Below are 20,690 nucleotides of genomic sequence, written 5' to 3' on the forward strand. Positions count from 1 at the left end.
GGGCTACATGCTCTGTGAGGATCTCTGATCCTATGAAGTGAAGAGTATATAAGCAAACTATAATAGAAGTTATATTCATTTTAGTGAATGGACAAAATGAGGCAGTAAAACAATTTGCCCCAGTTCATTAAGTGGTAAAGTGAGAACTAAAATTCATATTTTAAAAATCCTTATCTGGTATTTCATACACAAAGGGCATTAGATAAATGATTATTGACTGAGTTCTCTATTGACAGAATGCAGGTAAATTACCTGGGAATTATTAGATTGAAAATAAAATGAACCATCACAGGAGATTTTCCCAAGAATTACTCAATAAAGTATGTTTGTTTGTTTTTCAGGAAGATAGTTAATTGAATTGCCTACACCTACTTTAGCCATAAGCCAATTGTGGAGTGCTATTTATCAAATTTAGTGATATAATCATTAGCTGCCTACAACTGGCCATGTTGGACAAAATTGAAATATTTTCTATACTAATTATGTCAATTAGTATTCTATGGTAATTAGCCTTGCTATGCAAGGTCAAAGAATTTTGCTATATTTGGAATGGGAAAATTTGTTTAAGATAATGGTATTTTTATAAAGGCATTAGGCACTTAAAGGCAATTTTATGGGTATTTCAGACTATTTTTTTCTTAGTTTAGAATATTGGTGGGAGGGATTTATATTTAGATGATATGAATTATCCAAATCAGTTTTCTGAATTAGTTAAATCCATTGGATACATTTTCAACATTCATTTCATTTGACTTGTATTGACATAATTTTGATGGAATTTAAAAATCTCAATAGGCCTAATCTCTGGTTAATTTCTGGCATACAGTAAAGCAAAAAAGCAACATAGCAGCATTTTTAATGGACATTTCTCCAATTGTTTGTAAAAACTGATTCTTGCAGGTAGCAATTTTGAAGTATCAGAGAATCATGAATCTAGAGGTGAAAGGGACTTTAGAAGCATCTAGTCTAGTCTCTTTCTTTTAAACATGAGGAACTAGGGATCATGCAAAAGTGGGATCAAACTGAAGTCCTGCGATTTGAAATCCCATACCTTGTTCAACATGTCTATTTCCAAGATTACTATAAACCTTGACCAAATGTTCTATGTTCACATACTTTTTCTTGCTGAGGCAATTGGGGTTAAGTGACTTGCCCAGGTCACACAACCAGGAAGTGTTAAGTGTCTGAGGCCAGATTTGAGGATCCTCCTGAAATCAGGGCTGGTGCTTTATCCACTGGACCACCTAGCTGCTCCTCAATACATATTTTTTAATCTGAACCAATCATTTTACTGTTTGTGTCTTAGAAACCCAAATATTACTCATAACCTACCACTTTAAAAAGGAAAAGGACCTAAATGTATAAAAATGTTTGTAGCAGCCCTTTTTTGTAGTAGCAAGGAACTGGAAATTGAATGGATACATATCAGTTGAGGAATAGCTGAACAAGTTATAATATATGAAAGTAATGGAATATTATTGTTTCATAAGAAATTATGAGTAGGATGATTTCAGGAAAGCCTGGAATGACTTACAGGAATTGATTTATTCTGGGTCGCTCCCTTTCTCTCTGTCTCAGTTTTTTCAACTGTATGATGGAGATAATAACAGTTCCTTCTTTGCAGGGTTACATGGCTCAAACAGAATAATATTTGTATTTTTTAACAGTAGCTGGCACATAATGAGTGCTATAAAAATGCTTATTCCTTTCCCTTTCCTTGTGCCCCTCCTCTCCCCAGATGGAATAGAAGTTGCAGTGAATGGAATGGATTTCCAGTGTGACTAAATTTCCTAATATGTGAATTGTTGTGATTATGGGTAATGACTCATTATGGAAATTAAGGTGAGGATTTCACTTCAATTCAGTAGTGGATCTATGATTTTATTAATGACAGTGTTCCCATTAGCAATACAAATTGCAACCCATTTGTGTCTTCTTTTTATGTATGAGTTTTGTCCATACCTTTCTATATGTCTTCCACATGTTGAATATGCCCAAAAGTCTAAAGGCCCTTCTTCAAGGTCCTTTATCATTATATGGGCACAATTAAGGGACAGAGAAGATCACATAAGCTAAAATGGATCATTTTATCACATAAAATGTAAATGTATTTGCACAAACAAAATCAATGCAACTAACAATAGAAGAGAACAAAAAACTGAGGGCAGGAGAGAGAATCTCTGCAGTAATATTCTGTGAAAATGTCTCCAATGTTTCCAAGATATATAGGAAGCTGATTTAAATTAATGAGAAGTAAGAAGCACTTCCTAAAAGAAATATAGTAAGAGGATATGAGCGGGCAATTTTATATGGAAGAAATCTAATCTGACTGTCCCATTAAAAAAAAAATAACAATAAGAGGGAAGATTCTGGGAAGATGGCAAAGTAGGTTGGTAAATTTCAAGATCTCCAATTCCTCCCACAAATAAAACAAATTTGTACCTCAGGGCAAACATAGATTGGTGAAAAATCTAGAAGATAAAGCAGAACAGAATTCCTCCTGATATAACCCAAGAAAATCTGAAGAAAGACCTAGGACCCAGAATTAACCTGTATGAAGTGCAAATACTTCCAGGTTAGCTCCCCAGAAGCACCAAGTCGGGAGCCCTGGGGTTAGCTGGGTGTGATTGATGCCTCATTAGACTTTCACCTCCTGTACTGTTTGTGGAATCAGTGTCTGAGTCAGGGAAAACTGAGGAAACCTCTGCTGATTAGGAATGTCAGACTCAGCTATATTGTAGAGATGGTGCCCTGGTAAAGAAGGAACCAGCACAATCCTTGAATGCAGAGACAGCAGGGCAGAGAGGAAGCTGGTTGTGGACACTTGTTGGAGGAGGGAACTCTCCTGGTCAGAGGAGAGGGCTGAGGTGAAATTAGAGGCACCATCCCCCCACACAGAATTAGAGGTGCTTACATCAGCAAAGAAAAAATCTCACCATAGAAATATACTATGGGCACAGAGAAGACCAGGGTTCATCTTCAGAGGAGAACACTGAAGTTAAAAAAGCTTCTACACCAAAGACTAACATGAAATAGCTCCCTGCCCAGAAAAAAAAAATTATAGAAGAACTCAAAAAAGAATTTAAAAATCAAATGAGAGACATTGAGGAAAAACTAAAAAAGGAAATCTATCAAAGAAAAACAAGAAAATTATGAAAAAAGTTAAACAACTAGAAAAGGAGATATAGAGTCTCAAAAATGAAAATAACTCTTTGAAAATTAGAATTGGGCAAGGGGAAGCCAGTGAAGCTATGAGAGACCAAGAAATAACAGAACATATAATAAAGAATGAAAAAAAATAGAGCAGAATGTGAAATAAGAAAAGTGACAAATCTAGAGACTAGATCAAGAAGAGAAAATATAGGAATAATTGGACTGCCTGAAAATTGTGGTAAAAAAAAAAAAGAACCTTGACACAATATGCAAGAAATAATCCAAGAAAATTGTCTTATCCAAGTGATACAATGGGGTGGGAGGGAGTAGAAATAGAAAACATCCGCTCATACTCACCTCAACAAGATCCTTGGTAGAAAACACATAGGAATATTATTTTCAAATTTTGAAATTCCCAGATCAAAGAGAAAAATTTGCAAAAAATAAGAAAAAGCATTCAAATATACTGGAGCTACAATTAGAACTGTACAGAATTTATCAAAATTAGCCATAATAAAAGATCATAGGTCTTACAATCATGTCAACTGACAATTAAAAGAACTAGGCCTGTGGCCAAAAATATCATATCCAGCAAATTTATCTATAATATTGAACAAGAAAAAATGGACATTCATTGAACTTGCAGATTTTCAGCACTCTTTATTGGCCAAATCTAAACTTAATAAAAATATTTAACATATAAAAGTCAATATTAAAAATCAGTTTAAAAGAACTCAACATGGACAAATTGTTTATGGTTTTTTTAACAAGGGAAATGTATTGCAAAAGTCTAAAATTGACATCAACAATAGGACAGCTCAAAAGAAAGATTGGGGCAGAGTTAAGGTAAAAATAGTAACTGTCCTATAAATGAAGTGCAGAAGAAGAATAGACACAGAGGCATTAGAGAAGGGAGGAGGGCTTGTAGTTCTGAAAACCTACTCATGTCAGGAATGCATTAAATAGGCAACCTACATATATACTATGAAGTGTATAGCACCCTCCAAAAGCTATAAAGAAATAAGGGGAGAAGGATGGACAGACAGGGAAGTATAAAAGGGAGGGATCCATGGGTAAGAGGAGATTAAGTAATCTCAAGACAAATTATGAGCAGAATTAAAGCACAGGGTCAGCAGGGATAGAAAAGATATATGTGTATGGGTATGTGGAGGGGATTGTGTATGTATATGAATGTGTGTATATATATATATATATATGTATATATATATATATATACATGTAGATAGACAGGCAGATAGATAGATCTTTTCTTAACTATAGCTTGCTTGGGTGTGGGGGAGATGAAAGGGGGAAAAAGTAAATAATATATTTTGTTAGTGTAAATAATAAATTTAATAAAATAAAAATAATTAAGTAAAGAAAGAAAGAAAAGTGCATAGCAGAAAACAAAAGAACAGTTTTCAAGGAAGTAAAGAAAAGATGGACACTCATGAATATAATTTCTTCTACTAATAAATATATTTTCTTGAACTGGTATTTTTTTCATACCCATTTTTTTATTTATATTTTTTTCTCAGTATATATGCATGAGTAATTTTTTTATAATATTATCCCTTATATTCATTTTTCCAAATTATCCCCTCCCTCCCTCCACTCCCTCCCCCCAATGACAGGTAATCCCATACATTTTACATATGTTACAATATAACCTAGATATAATATATGTGTGTAAATACCATTTTCTTGTTGCACATTAAGTATTAGATTCCGAAGGTATAAGTAACCTGGGTAGATAGACAGTAGTGCTAACAATTTACATTCACTTCCCAGTGTTCCTTCTCTGGGTGTAGTTGTTTCTAATTGATCAACTGGAAGTGAGTTGGATCTTCTTTATGTTGAAGATATCCACTTCCATCAGAATACATCCTCATACAGCATTGAAGTGTACAGCGATCTTCTGGTTTTATTCATTTCACTCAGCATCAATTGATGTAAGTCTCTCCAAGCCTCTCTGTATTCCTCCTGCTGGTCATTTCTTACAGTGCAATAATATTCCATAACCTTCATATACCATAATTTACCCAACCATTCTCCAATTGATGGACATCCATTCATCTTCCAGTTTCTAGCCACTACAAAAAGAGCTGCCACAAACATTTTGGCACATACAGGTCCCTTTCTGCTCTTTAGAATTTCTTTGGGATATAAGCCCAGTAGCAGCAATGCTGGATCAAAGGGTATGCACAGTTTGATAACTTTTTGGGCATAGTTCCAAATTGCTCTCCAGAATGGCTGGATTCTTTCACAACTCCACCAACAATGTATCAGTGTCCCTGTTTTCCCACATCCCCTCCAACATTCATCATTATTTGTTGAACTGGTATTTTTTGTTATATATTTTGACTTCTCCCTGATGTTCTGCTGGGCACATAACAATGTTCTCTTTTGTTTTGTATTCTTTTTCTGTTTTCCTTTTTTTAATTGTTTCTTTACATTAAGTAAATTTGAAAAAATAATAATAACTAACATTAGTAATAGTTAATATTTATGTAACCCTTGCTATAAGTCAGCCATTATGCCAAACAAGTTACAATTATTATTTTATTTGATCCTCACCACTACCTAGCAAGGTAGGCACTATTATTATCCCCACTTTACAGATGAAGAAACTGAGATAGAGGTTAAGTGACTTTGCAGGGTCACATAGCTACTAAATATATGATGCCAAATTTGAGTTGAGTTCTTCCTGAGACCCAGCACCATTCAATTGTTCAAAAATACTCCAAATAATTAATACTTTTTTCCCCCCTGAGGCTGGGCTTAAGTGACTTGCTCAGGATCACACAGCTAGGAAGTGTTAAGTGTCTGAGACTAGATTTGAACTCGGATCCTCCTGAATTCAGGGCTGGTGCTCTATCCACTGTGCCACCTAGCTGCCCCCAAATAATTAATACTTAAAACCAAATTAAACCAACTTTGCTTCGACCTCATATCCACCAGATTACAAAATTGACAACATATAAAATAATGAATTTCAAAGGACTTTGAGGAGACAGACACAATAATATATTGTGAAATAATCCAACCATTATAGAAAGCAATTTGTTACTATGGCCAGATTATGAAGTCATTATACCCTTTGATCCTGAGATAATACTACTAGTCCTATGCCCCAAAGAAGAAATAACCTAAATGTACAAAAATATTTACAAGAGCTCTTTCTGTAGTGGTGAAAAACTGGAAACTAGAAGAGAGCCCATCAGTGGGGGACCAACTAAACAAATTGCAAAATATGAATTACATTATGTTATAAAACATATTGAAAGGGAAAATTTTAGTAAAACTTGGGAAGTTTTATATAATCCAGTGAAGAATGAAATGAGCAATTTAATAAAATAACAATTTTGAAGGTCTTAAGAACTCTGATCAACATAGTGACCACATGTGATTTCAGATAATAAAATCATGTTACCTACCTCCTAACATAGAGGTGATGAACATAGAGGTAGAATACATATATATTTGTTGGAAATAACCAAGGTTGAGATTCGTTTTGCTTGAATATGCATATACACATAATATAATATATATATATATATATATATATATATATATATATATATATATATATATATATATATATATATATATATATATATATGAAAGAGTTCTGTTTTCCTTATTTTTAATGGGGAATGAGTGGAAGACAAAATAGATTTTTGTTTATTAAAAAATGAAATAAAATTTTAAAAAATAAAACCAGCAGGCCAGAAAAAAAATCATGTGGGCAAACAGTTCACTATACAGATTGTCCATCTGTTACTCTTTGCTTTCAGTACATAACTAACCTACCTCCTTTCCTGGCCATTTCTTTGATGAAATCTTTTATTCTACTTCTTATATATTACTCAGGTTTAGTAATGATTTGTAGCCTATTTACATCCACGTGGGAGACACCTTGTTGGAGAGTCTTAAGGTGACCCTGTTTATTTGAAGTAAGAGGGGAAAAAAAGGCAAATAGTGGGATCTTGTATCCTCTGCAACAATTTAGTCAATTGCACCATTGGTACAGTGTTTAAAACACTGGATCTGGGGTCAGGAAAATTTGAATTCAAATCCAATTCTAGACACTTACAAACTGTGTTACTCTTAGTAAGTCATTTAAACCTGTTTGCCTCAGGTTTGTCATCTGTAAAATGAGCTAGGAAAGGAAATGGCAGACTTCACTATTTTTGCCAGGAAAACTCCAAAAGGGATCACAAAGAATTTGATATGACTGAAATGAGTGAACAACAACAAAAATATACTTGCTATAGGACATTTTTCCTCTGTATCCTTCTCATATTGTCAACAAGGAATGTCCAACATGTTGTATTTTTTTTTAATTTTTCCAAAAAATTTTTTTATTTTTTCCAAAAGTTTTAGAATTTGGGAAAATAAACATGAATAAAGAACCCTATCTAGTGGAGATCTATGAACCTCTATAATTACCATACTGGTTGGGATGGGGTGTGGATTGGGAGAATAATAATCATAGAATTATTAGAAATGAAAGAAACCATCATTGTATATTAGACAATATGCCATACTTATTTCTATTTCTAGTTTCTCTGTAAGATTAAAAAAAGATTCTTCTCTCCATCTTCAATTCTTCTAAATAATTAAGCACTTTAGATACAATGCTCCTACTCTGATGAATCTCAGAGCCTAGTAGGGAGAAAAGGCACATATGAAGCTAACCATAGCACAAAAATAATCCTTGAAAAGTGAATCATAATAGTACAAAGTAGCTTGCCTGTCACTTAGAAGAAGAGAAAGTTATTACTTCCTGGGATTTAGGAGAAACTTACTAGAGGAAGAAACTTTGGAGATGGACCTTAAAGGATGATTAATAATTCACTAGGCAGAGGTGAGTGAAGACTATTTGAGGTACAGGAAGTGGTGTGGAAAACAGAGGAAAGTAATGGGTGTATATATAGGGGACGACCACTAGCTCAGTTTGAGACTAAACTATAAATAAGATAATGATGAAAAGGGGAAGCTGATTTGAGATTGAGAAGGTCATTTAATGCCAATTAAATTAATTCCAACTTTATCCTATAGGCAGTAATGAAACACACACACATATGCATCTACATGTCAGAAATCATCAAATGTTACAAATCAGGGCTTGATTTCTTTTATTGTTTGTCTAGGCTTAAAGTGATAGAAAATGTTAATAATGCAATTTAAACTTTAAAATATGTTCCTTATATATTTTTTCCTGGGGATCTCGTTGTTAAACATTTCCCAGCACATCCTGCACATGTTTAAGGAAAATCATTCTTGTAGCCATGTAAAAGATGAGTAACATACATTATTTTGTATTTCATTCTATTGAGAATGTGAGAAGAGATCAGGAAACTTACTACTTTCTTGTGTTTCCAAATATCTATAAGTTTCTGAACCATCAGATTTCTTTTGTATGGTCTTTTCTCTATCATTACTTCATAGGAGCAATTTGTGGTTTTCACTTATTTTCCAGTATGTACTTTACAATTCCTTACTTTCATAAATCCTGAACTTCTATTCTAAATTTTTGCCTTATGGGCACTACATCTAACTGTGTCTACATCCATTAAGCCAAATGAGAAATTTAAATTATCATATTGAACACTGAAATAGTGCCCTTCCTTTATTCCACCAAATCTTTCCTTTGAAATATCCAAATAATTGTGACAAAAAAGAGGGTTTTTTTGCTTGAATTATCAGGTAACTAATTACCTTACTTTACATTTCACTTTGGTTATATAGTCAAGCTGTGAAGAATTGAGGTAATTATCCAGAAAATTCAATCAAAACTGAAAATAAATCACTTAATTACTTGGTAATTCAATGAAAAATTAGTTTTGTTCTGAATTATCAGGATAATCAGCTTAGTCTTCCACTTCACTTTTATGTATATGAACATATAGAATGTAGCTGTTTTGTATATACCATGCAAATGTGAATTCTCCATGAGTTTAGATAATGGCTATTTAGATAATAATGTCTATTCTTTTTCTTTATAAAAATTAATTGTTAAGTCACTAAACTTTTTCCTCCTATGTTGACATCAGTGCTGGAAAATATTTTACCACAAAAAAATCAGTACTGTAAATGTACTTTTTGCCTAAAACTACAAAATAGAAAAGGAATGTGGATTAGGACTAGAAAGGGCAATCTATGTCAATTCAAGGAAATACACAATGCCACACAGGTTGGCAGGTCTTCTGACTCCAAATCTAGTTTTCTTCCTACTCTACCAAATTAGTTATTAATAGTCTTTTTACTTCAGGATGGTTTACCCACAAATGTCTTTGGATAGTCTCTTTTTAAAGGATTGTCTAAATTTAAAAAAAAATAAAGGGAGGAAAGGGAGTCCCATAAATGGGCATGGGTCATACTCTGAAGTAAGTTCAAACTCATTACAGTATATTAGTAAAATTTCACATATATAAAGCATTGAATTCAAATGGAATCCGAGACAATTCCAAGGTTCCAAATTTCAATGATTTTACTCATTCCTCTGCTGAATCCTCCTATTTGTTTTGGGGGAATTCCTTTCCCACCTTCCCTGTCTGTTGTGTCAATATGGTTAAGCTGTATCTGCACAACTAAGAAATGTGAGACTTACTTGTAGAAATTAGTTATTAGGACAAGAATCAATTACATTTCCAAACCGTGTGTGTGTGTGTGTGTGTGTGTGTGTGTGTGTGTGTGTAGATAAATTATTGTGGGTGACATAAAGATCCTGAAATCACAAAAAGCTGAATGGGATCAGCACCCCTCTCTTATTTAGGAAATATCTCCCAATCTTTACAGAACTCTCTGATGTAATCAGGACCATGTGGCAGAGAAAACTCTTGTACAGAAGACATACCAAGGCTTCTAAGTGACAGATTAGATGCCCAAATCCAGGATGACCCATCCCTTGGGGTGGCAGAAGACCTAGCAGCCATGCCTATAAAAGAGAAATGAGAGAGGCCAGATTTCAAGCCAGTGGATATTTCCTTCTTTTTGCTTTCTCTCTTTCAGTAGAAAGTGGACTGGGGGGGTAGTCCTGGGGGCAGCACCAGGGTCTGGGAAAAGGGTCCTTTGCCATAATCTATTACTCCCCTCCTCATTCAGGATTAACTTTGCTTTTCCAATTCTCTTTAATATGAGACCTATACTCTCAGGTAGAGTAAAAGACAAGGTAATTGTGTGAAAGTGATGACACATTCAAGTTCCATAATATAGGATACAACTTTTGATTATCTGGGAAACCAAGGGATGGAAGATGGGTCAGATGGGGAACAAAGAATAGGAGTAAAAGGCTTTCAAAGTGGACATCTCAGATCTTCCAACCTCTGCATTGCAGAGCTCAATTTAAGACAAAACCAACTTATTTTGATCAAGTCTCCCACTGTCTCTGCCCTATGCAAAGACTTTTGACATTCCTTTAAAGACGGCATCTTCTTTGAGAAGAAATGCGTCTTCTTCTATTCCTCTTTCTATAGTTGTTTCTCTATCTCTGGTAATCCAAGAAAAGCTGCAGAACTGGCTAAGGAAAAGAGGGAACCCAAGGTCTGAGCCCCTACCTGGAGTCTAAAACACCAGGCAAAATCTGCTGACCTCACCTGCTGGGGAAGTAAGCATCATCTCTACAAAACATAGGTCCAGAAGTAGGAAGCCTCCCCTTATTTCCAAAGGTTCTGGTTTACCTGAAGTCATTGCTAATTGTGGAACCATCATGGGGTGGGGGGAGCAAGGAGAGGAAAAGAAGAAAGGGGAAAGAGATTTTTGCTTTTTAAATGAACAACCTGGTGATGCTCCACCTTCTCCAAACTCTTCACACACACATACACACACACACACACACACACACACACACACACATCTCTGCATTACTTCCATCTAGAAAACGACTGGCCCTTAATCCTCATTTCCCATCCTCCCTTCCCACATCTTTCTGTAGCAGTCTGCTGGGCCAAGACCTTCACTTCTCCCTGACCTGCCTAAAAGTTTCCCTTTGCCAAATTCAGACATCTAAATCCAGGTTGATTTATATTGAAGGGAGGAAGAGGTATGATGGGGAAGAACCAATGCAACTCAGCATATCTTTCTTTTATCAAATTAACTCCCCATTTTTTCCCTTCCTCCGATTTGAGGGTGTGTTTTTTTCTCTTTCTTTCTTTCTTTTTAAGCATTACATTTTATCTTCACAATACTACTGGAATGGTTGAATAAAGTGTGGCCTCGCTGCCCATATGCCATTCAGCTTCTGTCTGTCTTTTTGTTTACACTGGGAATACAATAGAAACTATAGTCCTTCCAATACATCATTTATAAGTGTATTCTACCTCTGAATGTACAGACAGAACTGGCTGTGTGTGAATAAGCTCTGTGAATATTGCCAAGACACTGTGCTTTGTTCAGCATTATTCTTCACAATAGATACCACACTTTGGAAGTAATTTTAAAAAGAGAATCAAAATAGTGGTACTTTTAGCTTTTGTTTCTTTTATACCACACTGCATTCTCTGTCTCTCATTCAGCTGCTTCTATTATACTGACAAATTAAATAAACCACTCCATTGCTAAAGAGGCTTGGGCAGGCAGGGCTTCACTACACTGCCGTACTGAGAAGTCGAAATAAACATTTATGCGGTTTCCTTCTAGCAATTTCAACTAACTTTAGTCAAACATTAAAAAAAAAAATTGGGGGGGATGCTTCAGAATTTGAGTTGATCAGCAGCACAGGAGAGCTGGCATCTGAAGAAGTGGAGTAATGACAAGCCATGTGTCCAGGTAATGTCTGCTGCTTTTAGTTCTGCAGTTTCTAGAAGGACTGAAAGTTTCTTCCAGCTGTGGGGGCCTTTGGGAGCATACCTTGGTAAGTTATTGAATGATCTTAGTGCAAAGAAGGAGCTGATTAGTCAGAGACAGGCTTAGTAGACACATGCAAAGTTAAGCAGACTTTTTGGTTAGATCAAGAAGTTTCTCCACTTGAATTTGGGTTTAGTTTGGTTTGAAGAGATTTGGGAGAAGAGATAAGGTGCTGCTTGAAATACAATTTATTCCAAATTTTTTGGTCAAATTGTCATTGATTAAATGGGCAAGAGGGAAGAATCCTTTTGTTTGTCTTAATTTTGCTTTAAATTGTAAAAGTTTTTATTGGGGCAATCAAGATTTATGTCGAGCAGGAAGGCAGGAGGAACACAGAAAGAATAGAAATTAAACAAGTGGAAGTTTCTCAAACACAAATCCGGATTGAAAACATGATCCTAAACTTTCAAATTATGATCTTCTAACTTTTGCTTTAAAAATATCTTTTCTTTCCGGAAGCTGAAAAGAAAATAGGTCACTGTGCTGCAAGTCAGAGTTCTGAGGGGATGATGACTGTTGCTAAAGGAAACAAAAAGGCATCATTTTCTTTTGGTCATAAGTATTGAGTGAAAATTGTTTTTAGAAATTGATAGTAAAGAAATAAATGTTTCATGTTCTTTTACAAACAGTTGTTTGGACTGATTACTCGTAATATAGACAAAATCTTAGTATTTTCTTTCTCAACTTCTATTGCAATCGATTCTACTCCCATGCCACTTTTTCTTTAACCAAACAAGTGGAATTTGTGCTGAAGACTGAATCAAGAGTTGTTTGCTTTCAGGGATCTTAGAAACAGACAGACTTCCTTATAAAACAGAACTCCAGTAAATGCCAGTTATAGGAGATGCTTTGAAGACTTCAGCCACCAGCTAAGATGACCTCATTTAAAATGCAAGGAGTCTAAGGCATAGAGTGGGGAACTCTGTGTTCCAACAGAGATGTCCCCTGGCTTCTAAGTCAGAGAGCACGGTAGGCAAAGGAAAATATTGAGCCAAAGTAGTTTGAACAGAACGATCAGGGTTCATCTTTTATTACTAAAGAAAGACTTGAAAAAAGCCCAGGTGAAATTTCCTTCCATTGTCTAGGAAAATTCTCTATAATTTGCCCCAAGGGAAATCCAACTGCCTTGTGGTTGAGGTTTGCTACCCCTTCTTTCTGTGTCTGTCTCTCTCGTTCTCTCTAAACGTAAATGTCTATGGGGTCCCTGGAGAAAGGAGTGGGCTGTGTGAGGGGAAACTGAAGGTCAGGGTTGCCCACTGTGGCATGACTTTTAAGCTAAAGAGGTTTTTATTTCTCTTGTTGCCATGTCAGGTCTAATTTGGTCTGCATTATGCTAAAGGGGTGGGCCTGCTCATGACAGGAGGGGGTTAAATGAGATTACAAGCTTTAGAGGTTGTCAGCAGCTACTGCTGCCTGGGGATGTTAAATTGCAATTTAATGGTCAGCTTTATCTGTATAGTATCAGTGGAAATCTGCTGTTTTCAGCAACTTAATTGGCACTGTGTTTGCTGGAGTTTTTCGGTTAGGTAGCAGAACTGACCAGATTTTAATGCTGAATTATTTAAAGGCTAAACTGGCAGAATGTAAGTGGAAAGCTGGTTTGTTTTTCCCCCCTTCTTTTTTTTTTTTTTTTCTCTTGTAAAGCAAAAAGCTTATGAATGGGCAATATGCTAAAATCTGCTGTTATACACTAAACTTACTAAAAATATTCAAGGAGCCCAATGCAGCTCTGGTTTATTCATAGAAGAATAAACAAAGAGTAACACTTGTTATCAAAACATATGTACAGTGCCTGATTTGTGAGAGGAGAGTGAGAATGTGCAGATGATGAGGCAGACAGTTCAAAACAAAATAAGCCTGTTATAGTATTTTTTTTCCTTTTTATTTAACAGATGCAAGTGAGAGTGTAGAATTGAGTGGCCCTGTGGATGAATTATAGGATGACAAACACATCGATGCCCAGGCCCTAAACAAACTAGCATTAGTAAAAAATCATGTGTAGGAGAAAGATTATACACGTGGCTTGTGCGCTCATTTGTGTGTTTGTGAGAAAGTTTATGTCTGTGTTTGTGTGTTTTGAATGACTGAATAAATACAGACACAGTACATAAATTGATGGGCTCTGTAAACAAAAATGCAGATACATAGGGATGTTTATGTTGCATGATTATTTTTTTAATTAACCTGGCTCAAAGAGTGTAGGGAGTAATTGAGAGTAAGGGGGGAGAACTGTTTGAAAGCCTCATAGTGAGTACTATCTGCCTGCATGTATGAATGTGGCCCTGTGGGAATGAGATGTGTGTGTGTGAGATTGTGTGTGTGTGTGTGTGTGTGTGTGTATGTGATGTGTGAGACTGTAGAGCTCACCCAGAAATAGAGAAACCCGAGGGAGTGTTTTGCCAGGAAACATCAGCATTGTCTGTTCATGAGTTAGGGGTCAGTCTAGAAAGTTCAGGATTAGTAAATTTAATATCCTGTCAAAATTCTCATGATAATGAATTCTGGCTGGCCTCGCTGGCGAGGCTGGCATGATGGCCCCGCCACTGCAGCCTGTGAGATAGCACAGCTAATTTATGAGCAAGAAATTATGCTGTGCTGGCATGAGCCGAGCTGGTCAGATGAGAGACGGGCGGGCGCAGCAGTAGGGCTTGGGGCTGTGTACAATAACCGCTGAGCTGGGGGAGATGCACAGACCTGGATCAGCTCAAGTGGTCCTTAGTCATCTCCAAATCCTCCTAACTCCTCTTGGAATGGCCCAGCTGTAGAAACAGAGGCAGTCTTTTTTTCACCATGGGCCAATAGATCAGTTGCTCATCATACTGCTGGCTTCCTTTATTTTTTCAATAAGGAAGAGAAGTTACTTTTTTTTTTTTTTTTTTTTTTTGCTCCTCTTTAAATATCATTTCCATCACCTGCTTTGAATTCATTTTTTTAAAATCTAAAAATGAGTATAAAAGCCAGGTTAAAGGGTTCAGTTTCAAAGAATAAGGTAAGCGAGAACAGGCCAAAGAAGTCAAGAAATGTAAAGATAGGAGAATGTTGGGTTCTAAAAAATAGTGAATCTTGAAAGCCCAGGAAGCTCCAGCAGCCACACTGGTGGAGTCATTTTTCAGCTGCACGAGTAATGTAAAATATACTGCTCCCCAGCAAGAAGCACGCACAAAAAAATGGGAAAGTTCCCGTGCACTTTGTTCAAGGTTCCACACCTCTCTTTGCAGCTGTCACATCCGTACATTATGGTACATTGAATCTGAATGAAGCTCTCCACATCAAAACCTTGCATCCATTATGATATCATCTCCTGCTCTAAGCTGTAATGCTTATTAATTCTGCACCCATACTCTCCAAGCTTCAGCAAATGTATTCCATCAGCCTAGCATTTAATTTAATTAGTACAGCTGGGCTCTCATTCTCCTTTCTGTGTCAGAGGTATTGTCAGCACGTTCTGCTATAACACAATTACTGATTGCTTTTAGATAGGCAGAAATATGATTAGGGTATTGGGTGACTGTATCATAAGCCTTATTAGATTCATTTGAAATCTGGAGATAAATAGGAAACTTTTATTTGCAGTGTAATGAGATTATGCTTATTAGGCCAAGGCCCCACAACCTTTTGCAAAGAACATAGTGTATCAGTAGGATTATACTCTGGAACCAACACTTTTCGCTCAGAGCATCCAAGCAATTTCTCAGAGCCTTGGAGATTTAACTGTTGTCGCACTGTACACATTTTAGGATTACTGGCCACCTTGGTATCTTCCTCTGTGATCACATGCATCATTCCTTTCCTGCTGGCTGTGGCTAATTCAGACTAAATGAATGAATCTTGAAGTAGAATCATAAATTTTAAAAAAAGAAAGATGTTTTGAAAACCAGTAGGCAAAAGAAATCATCTATTCAACATATTTATTTGCTAATAACAAATCTAGAGACTAGCTTAATAAATGAATTTTTAAAAACTGTTTCTTAAATACATAATACCATTATTATTGCTGTTGCTGTTGTTGTTTTAATAACAACATCCCATACAGCATCTAATTCTATAATATCCCTTAGCTGAAAAATCTCAAATTCCCAGAATCCTTTTGAGGTATGAGGTATCATTATAATATAATCTATAAAAGGTAGAATTATCTAAGAGAACAAAAATAGTGTGATGCTTGATTAAAAGTGATAAAGATCATTGCATAAAATTAAAATAACAAAAATATAGTGATACACATAAATTATCTGCACTGGAAATCTACCTAATGGGCATACTGGTTGTGAAATAGTTCCACAATTAAAGCAATAGTGTGTTAGGAAAATAACAAAAAAGACAAGATGAAAAATATAAATCCAGCATATTGGAATCAGATTACTTAGAGTCTTGGATCTGCTATTATATGACCTTCAGAAATTAATATAATGTCTCAGTCTCAATTTCCCTCATCTGTAAAATGGGGATGATAACATGTAGACTCCCAGAATATATAGGCTTGTTGTAAAGATCATTTAAAATAATGCACATAGGATGCAAATATGAGTTATTTTTAGTAAGACAGTTTTCCTGGGTTCTAGAATTATAGAGAACTTTGATTTAGGAAAATCTAATATATAAAAATCTGAACTTCTCAATTTGCCAAGGTTGTTCACTGACTCTTTCTATGAAGCATTTCCATACAGTATAGAGAGACAAAAATAAAATCATACAAACTGGATTTGAAATCAGACCCTATTACTCCAAATTCAGTGCTCTCTCTATTGCTACTGACAAAATCAATATACTTATAAAATGATTGTTTTCATTACAAAAAGCATCTTCCTTTTACAAAACAATCATCAATGCTGACCACTAATCACATTAAACTTATTATCATAAGAATCATGTGATCAGAACCGGAAAAACTCTAGAGGACATTTAATAAAACAGCCTCATTTTTGTTTTGTTTTTAAATATATTTTATTTATTTCATTAAACATTTTCTAATTATGTGTAAAAAAAAGTTAACTTAAAAATTTTTTTTTAATTCTAAATTCTCTCCTCCTACCCTTTTCCCCTTCCTTCACAAGGCAAGCAATATGATAACGAATATATGTGTGAAGTCATACAAAACTCGATATTAGCCATGTTGTAAAAGAAAACTATATACAAAATAAAGTTTAAAAGTTTGTTTCAACCAGTTTTCCAAGTTTTATCATTTTTCTATCTAAGATAGAAAGCATTTTTTTAAATCATGGGTTCTATCAGAGCAGTCAATATTTTCACCATTGGTGATACATATATATATATATATATATATATATATATATATATATATATATATATATATATATGATATAGCAATATTATAATATTGCTAAAGAAAATATTGTACAACAATTTTATTTTACAGATAAGGAAAGAGAGAGTGATTTACCCAGGGTCTTGTAGCAAAACCTAATCTCCTCCCTCCTAATCTAATGTTATTTTTACTACATTTTGCTTTCTTTCTAAATTACAAAAATTCTGTTTTCAGAGGCTCAATTATCACACAAAATATGGGATACTTCTATAGTGTGATTCTACAATAACCAATTCAAATCAAAAAGAATTTATTTTTATAGCTGTATATTTTCACTACAGATCATATTAAAAATCAAAGAATAAAGAAACAAAATAAAACAAAAACACCCTAGCTGATATATGATTTATAACTAAGAACTAGAAAAAATAGATTTGAGCACCAAACTGGTAATGATGACAGGATACACATTACAGAATAAGTTATAGTTAGAGGCTTGATAATCTTGTCCCTGCATTTGTTCCCCATGACCATCATTGATTCTTGGACTATCTTTCAAGTGCAGCCTAAAGGTAGCTCTTCACCTCATTGAAGACATACTTCAGGTTTATTTTGGCCCTTTTCTTCCAAAGCAAGTTTAAAGAGACTCTAGCAAAGGTATTTCTTTCTTTCCTGGAATGGCCTGATGCAAAGATTGAGGCGTTGGTTTACATTCTTAATGGCATTGTTTTCATGATGTATTAAAATCAGTTGATTCTAAATAAGTGTTAATACTGTAGTTAAGGGACTTCTATTAGAAAATCCATTGAATAAATAAATAAAACCAAGAAATCTCAGAAGCTATTCAATGACTTTTTTTCCCCATTGGCACTGAATTTTGTTGCCCACTGCCATGATCAATTCTAGCATGCAGTGTGTATAAAGTAGGAGCTAAATGGAAGGCAGTAAGAGTGAGGATGGTCCAAGTACAAAAGTATACTCCAAAATGTAGTGAAGAGGGAGCCAGCAGTGACATGATTTTTTTTTCCCCTTTAGATTCAATTCTAGAAACTCTTTTCTCTACTTAGTTATACAATCAAGGTCAGAGTGGAAGCTACCAAGGAAGTAAAAGGAGTTCAGAAAATCTCAACTCACGTTCACTTGATTCACGAAATGGCACCACTTTTTGTTTGTGTATTGCTCCTTCACCATCACTCTATCTCTTTATTTGGATCCTTGATTCCATATACAGGTTAGAATTGAAACTAAGAGAGGCAGGATAAGCAGCAACATGTTTGTAGATGTCTTACAGAAACATAACAGTGAGAGAGAAATGGGGTCTAGCAAACTGATTCTGAGAAAGCGAAGGCAGAAGTGTATTGAAAAAGGCAACCTAGGATGTCATCTCATCCTCCCCACAACCCCCTAGTCCCAGGAAGTGTTGTCATGTGTATGTTTATATGAAAGATATAACCAGGAATTTTTATACCTTGTGCAGGAAGAATGTAGCACATGCTCATTTGTGGTAAGGATGGACAAGGGAAACCATATTTGGGGAGGGGAAGAGCTCACCCAGGCCACATGTATCTGGTCATTTCCTATTTTTACCTTCCTCTGCTGCTAGATTTATAAATGCTGTCAATATCCTTTAAATCTAGTGCCCTGGAGAAGTTTTTACCTCTCTATCTTAGTTATGGTTCTTAATTACAGCTCATACATTTCCAGGGAGAAAAGTAAGTGGATGAATGTCTTGCAGGAATACTTGGTCTGCACTAACTCCCCCCTCCCTCTTATCTATCAGGACCAAGGCTGTTCAAAGTATAAAGAAATGCCCAGCATCGGGAACCGTCTTACCAATAAATCATTGACACCTAACATTAGTGACACCTCGAATAGAAAGGAAAATCTTTGTTTTCATTGTTACTGATTACTTTTTTCACTCTAGGAGTACCTACAGTTTGTCAAAATACCTAGCTGAAAAGTAGAAATTTCTGTCAGACTATGATTAGACATGATATAGACAAAAAGAGAGAGAGAGCAAAAGAAAAAAAAAGATGACTTTATTTAGGATTAACATTTTTTTTTTATATTACTGAGTCACCTGATATGTAGATATAGCAAACTCTTTCTATGACTGATGAAGCCACAATAGAGAAAGCTGTGAAAAATAGAAGTGGAATTGCAATATGTGTGAGGGAAACATTTATTTCTCATAAGTTACAGATCTTACCAAGAAATATAAAGGCAGAAATGGTCCAACAAGAATACTGGTTGAGTTATACTTTGGAGGTATTTCCCTGACTACCCCTGCCACACTCATGTGGAAAGGACCACCCTGAATTTTAATAGCTGTCTTTGGAATCTGGATGGAAACATAGTGACAAGTGTATGCATTGTTCCAGGCTTTTGTCTCTTCCAGAAAATGTTTTGGGATTTGTTGTTTCTTCCCATGTGAAATAGGTTGGTTGGTGACCTCAGGCTGTGTCCTGACTGGGAGAGACCCAGTAAGGAAAACCAGCCCACCTCTGAAACTCACTAGCATCTCTGTGGGAAGTCCCAGCAGAGAAGCCAATCATTTAAAGGAGATGGATAATGGACTTCAGGAGCATTGTGGGCGCATCAGAGAGCTGAGGATCACCCTGAGAGGAAAGTGATTTAAGATTGAAACTACCAGAAACTACTGCTTCAGTCTGAGTTCTAAGTGAAATCAGTCAGGTCATGTTTACATTTGCTGTTTCAAGTCCTTCATCTAAAAGAAAAGCAAAGAATTGGAGAATAGTGAAAGTTTTTCTTACACTCTTTTTAAATTCCCAGTGGTGCTCTTTGATATCCCAGATCATTCCTCATACTATCTGACCTTCTTGGCAATGCTTTTTTTTTAAATAAAAATTCTTTCCTGCCTTCCATAATTAAAACTTAACTTGTCTTGGGTATCACTCCCTTAGGATCCTGCTTCCTACAAGGAGACAGCTAGATAATTTGCTACATTAAGCTACAGTTCTTGGATAATGTATTACATGACCACCTCCTAAGGAAAAAAAAATCTCTTCATTTGGATAGGCGCCTTCTGGCCCAAAAGAATAAAACCTAATAATGAGAACTTTAGACACTATGACAGACAGTAGGGGCAAATAGGCCTTTATGTGCACTTAAAATCCCACACATACCCTTCATTGTCAGCTCTGATGATGAGAAGTAGCAAGTAGTGCCTGGGTGGGCCAGAAGAAAACTATTAAAATAATGTCTAACAGCAGTAATTGTACTAAAAATGAGCTCCCTTAGTCCAGGATATAGAACATTTGTGGGGTGGAAAAAGAAGAAATGCAGTAGAACAATTCAGAGCAAATGTCTATCACAGCTACCTATAATCCTCATGTGTTGTAGATAAATTGTAAGGCTGACAATAACATGATGGCCCTCCAAGTTATCAGTGCACTGAAAT

At 35.5% G+C, this 20,690-nt stretch overlaps 1 long non-coding RNA gene across 4 annotated transcripts in view; it reads left to right on the plus strand.

Annotated features, from left to right (window-relative positions):
* LOC141560810 (uncharacterized) overlaps nt 1–20,690 on the plus strand; it is a 1,071,928-nt gene that overhangs the window by 881,102 nt on the left and 170,136 nt on the right. For 2 of the 4 annotated variants that reach the window (XR_012487818.1, XR_012487820.1), the window contains exon 1: nt 9,870–11,925. The exons of the other annotated variants lie outside the window; for them this stretch is intronic. This is a non-coding gene — a long non-coding RNA (uncharacterized LOC141560810). Of the gene's footprint in view, nt 1–9,869; nt 11,926–20,690 lie in introns of those variants that run through there. 4 annotated transcript variants of the gene reach the window in all.

The sequence above is a fragment of the Sminthopsis crassicaudata genome, chromosome 3 (genome assembly GCF_048593235.1).
Source record: "Sminthopsis crassicaudata isolate SCR6 chromosome 3, ASM4859323v1, whole genome shotgun sequence".
NCBI classification, from domain to species: Eukaryota; Metazoa; Chordata; class Mammalia; order Dasyuromorphia; family Dasyuridae; genus Sminthopsis; species Sminthopsis crassicaudata.